At 32.6% G+C, this 10,189-nt stretch overlaps 1 pseudogene; it reads right to left on the bottom strand.

Moving 5' to 3' along the window:
- Nucleotides 1-9,046: 9,046 nt before the first annotated feature.
- Nucleotides 9,047-9,956, bottom strand: LOC133785941 (uncharacterized; annotated as a pseudogene).
- Nucleotides 9,957-10,189: the final 233 nt, after the last annotated feature.

Below are 10,189 nucleotides of genomic sequence, written 5' to 3'. Positions count from 1 at the left end.
TTAATCAATAAATACAATATTAATTTTGACTAAAACCAAAAATGCCAATAAACTAAAAATAGAAACAAATCCCTCAAAACCGGGATTTTACAAAATGTTTTTTAAAAAAAATGTTAAGTTAAAACAACAAAATCAAAATTACAAAACTACATTAGAAAATAGTACAACTTAATTATGTTAAAAACTATGATATATTTTATAAATGGATATTTGCGGCAAAAGTATCAAAGTTATTACGTTTATAGCACTTAAGAACTCCGCGAAAGTACCTCACGAAAGTACCTGTCGTTCATATTTTGTTGCAATCGTCAGTTTCAACCGTTAAGTACGTTTGTGACACGTTGGTGAAATTACAAAATTAAATAAATATTTGTGGTGAAAGTACATAATTTAATAGATATATGTGGCAAAAGTACCCAAATTACGAGATATTTTTTGCAAAAGTATTCAGGTTATAAGAAAATTTCACATCATATGATGGACTTAGCGGCAAAATAAGCAACTGCAACAAAATATGGACGGAAGATATTTTTGCTAACAAATAAATAACTTTGGTACTTAAGTACTACAAACGTAATAATTTAGATACTTTCGCCACAAATATCCATTTTTTAAATTATACATTTACATAGGAAATAAGAAGCCATAGGTTTGAAAAACTAAAAAAAACACAAAGTATAATTCCCATATAAATAGTTAAATGACAAAAAAATCATATGTAGTGTATTCCTCGATATAAAATTCATTAATTATATTCACAAGGACTAAAGTAAATATATTATAAATTTAAATAATATATTAGTATATTTAGACTTAGCATTCTCTTCTAGAGGAATTACCATATTAAATACATTCATCGTGGCAATTAAAGCGACAAAATAAATCTAACTTTTCTTTTTATGAAGAGTTAAAAAGTTTTTTTTTTTGTACCACATTCTAAACTAACAATTTTCTCCACCTTCTCAAAGTTATATATTGATTCTCGTACAAGTTAATCTCTTAGTGATGGGAGGGAAGAGAGTGATGGTTAACTTCTTTTGAACGTAATGAATAACATATAACGAAGTGATTATTATCACAAACTCAAATTGTTAAATAATGACTATACATTAACTTCTTTGATGAGATGGTGTATGGTCCACATATAAATATATATAAGTTGTAAGGTGATTTGTGAGCTACATAATTATTAGGGTATATGTATATATAAGGCTAGAGATGTACTAGTTTTAAATTTAATTTTAATGGTTAGTATAAATAACCAAAAGATATTTAGATAGTTGAATAAAATAATAAAGACAAAGAATTTTTAAAAATAAATAAAAATCAAGGTATTTATGAAATTATGTATTATGTTAACAAAATTAAAATTTTAAAATAGGAATCCAATTAAGAATAATAACATTTAAAATTTAATATTGTACACTACTAAAAATATTACACATGCGCCCGAACTAACAATCTGTATAATTAAAATAAGGTAGGTAATCATTTGGTACTCTGTGTTTTTGTAAAGTATCATTTTAGTATTCTCTGTTTTCAATAATGTTTATATGGTATGTATTTTAAAATCATATATATTTGGTATCCTAAACTCAAATTTAATTAATAAAATTTTACTAATTTAATCAAACTACTGTCAATTATGTAAGTTCCAAATTTAAATTAAATTACTTAATTACATATAACTGATGACAGTTTCATCATATTGACAAAATTTTATCTATCAAATCTGAGTCTAGGGTATCAAATATGTATAATTTTAAAATACAGGGTACCATATAAATATTATTGAAAACAGAAGGTACCAAAATAATATTTTGCAAAAATATAGGTTACCAAACGAGTAAATTCCCATTATAATATTTGAAATACATGTGAGGATGTAGTATTGACTCTGTCTTCTTCTGCATACATATAATCCAATACTTTTCTTCATTATGGCGATTATGCTTGATATATAGCCTGGTGCCTCTGTCTTCTGAAAGAAATAGAAAATTACACACTCGTTATGAACAAACTTAGACTACTCCAAACAAAAATAGAAAATAATAAAAACTGCTGCAACTCAGACTTAAAAAAATATATATAGAAATAGATTTGAGCAACAATATTTTCACCAAACAAGTTAACAAAAAACCATTTTCGACAAACAACTCTATTAAAAGCACATCCAAAATAGCCATTCATTTCACATAAGAGACCAAAATAATAATACACAATATTATAAAAAATCAACTAAAGAATTGTGATTTAAAAGATAATTACCTTCATTTGATTTGAGTTTGTACTTGTAGTCGCAAAACAATCCTGCAAAAGAGCATAAATAAAAAAATTAAAAATTTATATATATTTTTTATTATAATTAGTACCATAATGTGAAAATTGACTTCTTAAATTTACCTCAACTTAGATATATATATATATATATATATATATGGGCCTCGATGCCCATTATGGAGGCGGGACGGGTCTCGTCAAGGCATCACAGTCGTTCATCGGCCATAGGTTGCATCGTGTGGATGGGGAGATTGGTTGGGAGGAGATGACTAACTGACAATTGATTGACTGCTGACAGTCTACTTTTGTAGGGGCAGACTAATCTTTATGAATGGATTTATTACTCACAATCGGTTAGAGCATTTACAATGGAAGCAACACTAAAAATTGCTTAAGTTGTCCCATCATAATTATTTTAATAAACGTAATCAATCAGAAAAAATAAAAAACCAAATATGAAAGCAACGTTGCTACTGCTGGACAACGTTGCCAATTTTCTTTTAAAACAAACTCTTCCATCTCATCTACCACTGACAAGCACTCTTCTAAACAACTCCCATTGGAGTTGCTCTTATACTCAAAGGAGGGGTAGACTTTTTCATACTAAAAAAAGTGTTTATGTCTTTGTTCATCTACCCCAACTTTTCATTTCTTCCCTTTATTCTTTCCCAAATACTTTATGACCAAAGCTGATATTGGATTTCTTTGCCATGAACTAATTTTATTTTTAGGGTTTTTAATTGAATTTCTTGAAACTTTACAATGATTTAATGCAAAGTTTATATTTTTTTCTTCTTCTTTAAGATCCTTTCAATTTGTTTTTATTATATGTGATTGATTGGCCATTTTTTACATAATCCATGTGAGTTTGAGTCAAAATCTGAAATGTGAGATTTAAACATGCTACAATTGATTGAACATAGAGTTTAATATTGAAAGAGAATATCAATATAATTTATGTAGTTTTTGAGCTTTTGATCTTAATGCTTCTTATATGTGAGTTTATCATAAAAATATAGAAAATTCATATCTAGGTCGAATTTTATATATCTTAATCTGAATATAAAATATTTTTGTAAACTTGCTCTCTTAATAAGAAGAGTGATAGTGAAATCTAGCATTAATGAAATAGTAGAGTTGATAGAAGAGGATATTAAATTCCCTAATTCGCTATTTATTGAAGTAATTCTCTTTTGTTTCTTTAATTTCAGTGTTAAGCTCGTGTTCTTTTTGTTAGTTTAATTTTGCAATTTACATTTAGTTCCTGTATTAGTAGGGCTCTCAAGTAACTAAATATGATATTAGAGGATGTTAGCACTATTAGTGGCGTTAGGCATAGTCAAATATTTCAAATATCACACTTAGTAATCTAATTAGTTAATGGTTACCAAATTCGTTCTCAAATTATGAGAGATTAGCTTGGAGGATGCAATTTGTGGATACAAATGATGTGGTTATCTCATTATTAGGGCTCCTGAGTAACAAAGTGGGATATTAGGGGATGTTAGTACAATTAGTGGAACTATGCATAGTCAAATGCTCTAAATATCATAACTAGTAGCCTAATTAGTGGATCGTTACCAAGTTAGTTCTCAAGTTATGATTTATTAGCTCAGAGGTTGCAAATTGTGAGTATAAATGATGTATTTCTATTCATTAGAAGGGATGTTGAGTGAGTAAATGAGATATTGGAGATATAAGTAACACTAGACACAATTAAAATCTTTCAAATATCACACCTAGTAACCTAATTAGTGAATGGTTACCAAATTAACTATCTAATTGTGAGACACTTGCTTGGAAGTTGCAAATTGTAAGTAAATGACGTGGTTTCCATGTTAGTAAGGCTCTCAAGTAATTAAATGGGATATTAGTACTTTTAGTGATACCAGACATATTCAAATTGTTTCAAATGTCACACCTAGTAACCTTATTAGTGAACGGTTACTAAATTAGTTCTCAAATTATGGTAGATTAGCTTAAAGGTTGCAAATTGTAGTACAAATGATGTGGTTCCCTTCATTAGTAGGGTTGTTGGGCGAGCAAATGGGGTATTAAGGATGTTAGTACCATAAGTAACACTAAACACGATCAAAATATTCCATATATCAAACCTAGTAACATAATTACTAAACGGTTACCAAATTAGTTCTCAATTTATGAGAGATTAGCATCCGAGCGAGTCTAGCTCCGCACTCCTGACTCGAACACATGTCTCGGTGAATCGAAACGAGTCCAAATCTTATGTAATCACCCTAACGAGTGCCTTGGTCACCCGTAATGATTTGCATGGAAGTCAGTGCACACAAAAGAGCGCCGAAAGGGTGATAATAACATTAATGCGTGACTCGGTGCATCCGAACAAGTCCAGCGCCAGACTTTTGACGCGAACCCATGTCTCGTTGAATCGAAACAAATCTAGATATTGTATAATCACCCTAACGAGTGCTTCGGTCACCCGTAATGATTTCCATGGAAGTCGGTGTACCCGAAAGAGCGTCGAGACGGTGATAATCACAGTAATGCGTGACTCGGTGCATCCAAGCGAGTCTAGTGCGGGACTCCTGACCCGAACCCTTGTCTTGATGAATCGAGATGAGTCCATATCTTATGTAATCACCCTAACGAGTGCCTCGGTCTCCCGTAATGATTTGCATGGAAGTTGGTGCACCCGAAAGAGCGCCGAAAGGGTGCTAATCACACTAATGCGAGACTCAGTGCATCCGAACGAGTCTAGCTCGGTACTCCTGACCCGAATGCGTGTCTCGGTGAATTGAAATGAATCCAGATATTGTGTAATCACCCTAGCGAGTGCCTCAGTCACTTGTAATGATTTGCATGGAAGTCAGTGTACCCGAAAGAGCGCTGAGACGGTGTTAATCACACTAATGCATTAGTCGATGCATCCGAACGAGTCTAGCTTGGTACTCCTGACCCGAACGCGTGTCTCGGAGAATCGAAAATAGTACAGATCTTGTGTAATCATCCTAACGAGTACCTCGGTCACTTGTAATGATTTGCATGGAAGTCTGTGCACCCGAAAGAGCGTCGAAAGGGTGTTAATCACACTAATGCGTGACTCGGTGAATCCGAACGAGTCCAGCGTCGGACTTCTGACCTGAATGCGTGTCTCGGTGAATCGAAACGAGTCCAAATCTTGTGTAATCACCCTAACTAGTGCCTTGGTCACCAGTAATGATTTGCATGGAAGTCGGTGCACCCAAAAAAGCACCGAAAGGGTGTTAATCACATTAATGCATGACTCGGTGCATCTGAACGAGTCTAGCTCGGTACTCCTGACCCGAACGCGTGTCTCGGTGAATCAAAATGAGTCCATATCTTGTGTAATCACCCTAACGAGTGCCTCAGTCACCCGTAATGATTTGCATGGAAGTCAGTGCACCCGAAAGAGCGTCGAAAGGGTGTTAATCACACTAATGCGTGACTCTGTGCATCCTTACGAGTCCAGCGCTGGACTTCTAACCCGAACACGTGTCTCAGTGAATCAAAATGAATCCAGATATTGTGTAATCACCCTAACGAGTGCCTCAGTCACTCGTAATGATTTGCATGGAAGTTGATGTACCCGAAAGAGCGCCGAGTAGGTGTTAATCACACTAATGCGTGACTCGGTGCATCCGAACGAGTCTAGCTCGGTACTCCTAACCCGAACGCATGTCTCGGTGAATCGAAAATAGTCTAGATCTTGTGTAATCACCCCAACGAGTGCCTCGGTCACTCGTAATGATTTGCATGGAAGTCGGTGCACCCAAAAGAGCGTCAAGACGGTGTTAATCACACTAATGCGCGACTCGGTGCATTCGAGAAAATCCAGCACTGGACTTCTGACCCGAACCCGTGCCTCGATGAATCGAAACGAGTCCAAATCTTGTGTAATCACCCTAACCAGTGCCTCGGTCACTCGTAATGATTTGCATGGAAGTCGATGCACCCGAAAGAGCGTCGAAAGGGTGTTAATCACACTAATGCGTGACTCGGTGCATCTGAACGAGTCTAGCGTCGGACTTCTGACCCAAACTCATGTCTCGGTGAATCGAAACGAGTCCAAATCCTGTGTAATCACCCTAACGAGTGCCTCTTTCGCCAGTAATGATTTGTCAAATTTAAGCATTTCGTATTTCATAAATATATTACATACAATATAAACTAAATTTTTTTTTTTTAAAATAACCCAAATTCTTATATGATTTTAAACATTATATTTTAAATAACTAGAATTTTAAATTTTAAAATAACAAGCTTACAATCAAAATCTCATTATTAAAAAAATAATTTAACATTGTATTTCTAAAATCCTATAAAAAGCTAAATAAATAGTTGTTAGTCATCTTTCAAGTAAAAATAATTAATATAAATGTTGAAGGCCATGAGTTCTAGAAAAAAAAAATTAAAATATAAATGTGAATCCTAGAGCAACAGGTGTGTAACTTTTATTAAATCTCTGTGTTAAATTTTGTAAATAATGTGCAGTAGGCTATTACATTGTATGTATACTAACAATTTCAACATACTACTTTTATATGGAAAGACATTTATATCCCTATTCAATTAATTTTTTTAATATAAAAAAATCCAACCGGTAACCACAAAAAGCATGTCCCTTTTATTCTTATTTTTTAGAGTATATTTTTTCCTTTCCGGCGGTTGTCCTTGAGAGATTTTTGTATTTTATTTTTTGGACAAAGCTACTATGTTTTCGGTTGAGTAAGGGTTTATTAGGTTTTTGGTTTTTAGGTATTTGTTGGTTAGAGCATTCCTTGGAGCACCATTGAATCCTCTGCAACGCATGATTCCATAGTTGATAGCATAGAAATTGCATAAAAGCTAGCCCAAAGAGTTTCCACTTCGTTACGAACGCAACACTAACATGGAACTGAACACTAACATGCACCAGTCTATTATTACTTGCATGTTGCATGCTGTTTATGATGGTATAAAATTAAAAAATAAATTTTAAACATTTTTTGTATATGGCCAGAGGGTTTTGTATTTGATTGTTTAAATCTGCATCTATTGAATCAAAGGTTACTTTAGGTACTAGATTAGAAATATAACTAGAAATAAAAGCTAGGTTTGTCTAACAATTAAGTTTTTTGAGAAGTTAATTAATTATGCTCAATGTTAGTTAATTGTGATTGTAACCTTTTATTTGCTCAAATACTTGTTTTCTAAGAAGTTAATTATAATTATGCAAATTATATACTTAATTTTTTAATTTGGTTATTTGGGAATAAATATGTTATGATCATAATATCAATTGGTGGTCTGTTTACTTGGTTTGAAGTTGAGTAGGTTATTTGTGTCGTGGAGGCATATATGTATCCAGAACACTGACGATGAGAAAGAAGCATGGTGGAGTGATAAAAAAGGTCGAAGAAGTAGACAGTAATGAGAAGATGTCCCCATGATAAAAAAGTCTCCTAGTTAATTTCTAACCAGTTTTCTACATTACAAGGACATGATCCATATGGTTACCTTAGCCAATATTTAAAGAATTTAACATTTTCATTGACAAATAAATGACTAAGATAATCTACATCGCAAGGTCCACAACTCGAGATATAGCATACCACAAAAGAATAAAAACAAAAAAAATATGCTTATAAACATCTTCAAAGAACGAAACCAAAGAATATTTTATGTAACATCTTCAAAACACGGAACCAAAGAATATTTTATGTAACTATCATACATATTTAGTTTGATAAAATGCTAAAAAAAGTCACCAAATTTATAAGAATTGTTCTGTACATGAACATGTTGCATAGGGTTATCTCTTATTTAAAGTTCAAACAAATCAGTGTTCACATTTTCATCAAACACAATAAAAAAAACACTTACAAATAATTACATACTTCAAAACCAAAGACAAAAATAGGAATAAAATAATGTGTATCCTAGTTTAACTATTGTGTAAATTAACTAGAATCATTGTATTTTTACGTGCATTTACTGTGCCAAACATGTTTACGTGACAGTTATATCGTATATCATAAATTACACAAAACACCTTGTGCCCACAATAAAATATCATTTAACAAATGCAATTACAACTATATCCCAATGACCCACAAATTTTTTAAACCAAACAAATCAAACAGGTACACACCACAAGTATTACTCATATTTTTTAACATTGGGTGGGCCAGTGGCCTATGCAACTTTTTCAAAAATTGTCAGTCAATGGTACCATTTATTAGAAGCAAAACATTTTATATATATTAATTTAATAAGAAACACAAGCGAAAGCTGTTCTGTAGCCGTACTTGACGGGCTGGAATCAGTGGCCTATATATATATATATAGGCTTCACTTTAAGTCCTACGGGTAGGGCTCTTAGTGTTTTAGACCCATGAACAGTTTTCGACACGATTTTTTTTATGATCGTATATATTGTAGTTGTTTAGAGCATTCTGCAAATTTTCAGAAAATTCTAAATAATTTACAGTATTGAAAACTAGGTTCAAATATGTTGTTACACGCGTGACTAATTTTTTTTATGCACATGGAAATACATAATTCAATAGCAAAAAAATAAAGCAGAATCCTAACCCAATTAGAACAATCACAATAGGAAAACAATCAAAAAGGAAGAAAAAATATTTCAGCTGAGCTTAAGATGAGAGTACCTTTGAGTCTAGTCTAGGCTTCTTGGATAACAATCAAAGTAAAAGAATAATAGGCTCCATGAAATAACAATGGAGCGACTAACTCGACAATCTTGCACAACGCTCATGCCACTCTATTATATGCCATGCTTGTACTGATCAGCTTGGTGCCTACAACAGAAAGATATTCACATAGCTGACATTTAATCTAACATCAAATAGGCACAAATAAAATGGAAAGAAAAACACAAAAAAGGTGAGACTTCATGAGGGCCAAGAGATACCCACAAACTCCAAGAGTACTCATATCAAACCCACCATCCAATCCAAAAGCTCCCCATCATCAGTATAAGAAGGGTTCACCATTTGGGCAAGTTGTTTATAAGGGAAAAAATATGCTGTCGATGTCACTCCAATCCAATCCAATCCCATGCTTCCAGGTGAAACTTGAATGAAAAATCAGCATTCTGAATAAAAAATAAACAGCCTGAATAAAACCAGACACATTCCATTAGTACAATGGAATGAAAATATTTTAGAAACCAAAATAAATGGTGCAACACAGCATGTCAACCAAAAAGAAAACTATTGAACAAGGCCATATTTAAGCTGAAAAATAAAATTTAAACCTTTAACAATTGACACATGCAATGAGTTATACAAAGATCATCACTCCACAACTCAAATCTCCTAATACACAATTCTACACAGTTGACGGATTAAAAATAGAAAATTGCTCCTAACATGTTAATCAAACCCCAATGTTTTACTTGCTGCATGAATAACCTAAATTCGACATATCTATACATAACATATCGTATAATGTATATATATTTTGTATCAAATAATTCACAATTCTAAGAATGCATGGGTTACACAAGTATTCACGAGATTCAAAATTTGTTTTGTTCTTCGATAAAAAAAAAACAAAAACCAAGAAGAAGAAGAAGCCAAAAAAAGTACGTTGCAAGCGATGATGAGGCAGCGGAGATTGGCCATGTGGCGAGAGTTCTCCTCCATACACTTCTTGGCACCTTGATTCTCCATAGTTTCTCCAAATCTGATCACTGAAAATTGGCTTAAAACTAAGTTAAGGGGAATGCATTTTCATAATTTTATATATTAAAATAGTATGGATTGTATATTTTTTGTAAATAGTTTAAGTAATGTAATTTTTTTACTTGTTGTATATAAGTGAAAATTGCCATTTTTTTAGTATACTTTTATTCTCACTTATAAAGTCTAAATTTGTCGTGGGCTTTAAATTAATACCATAATTG

The sequence above is a fragment of the Humulus lupulus genome, chromosome 6 (genome assembly GCF_963169125.1).
Source record: "Humulus lupulus chromosome 6, drHumLupu1.1, whole genome shotgun sequence".
NCBI classification, from domain to species: Eukaryota; Viridiplantae; Streptophyta; class Magnoliopsida; order Rosales; family Cannabaceae; genus Humulus; species Humulus lupulus.
Note: the sequence above shows the minus strand (reverse complement) of the source record. Positions and strands in the feature narration are given on the sequence as shown.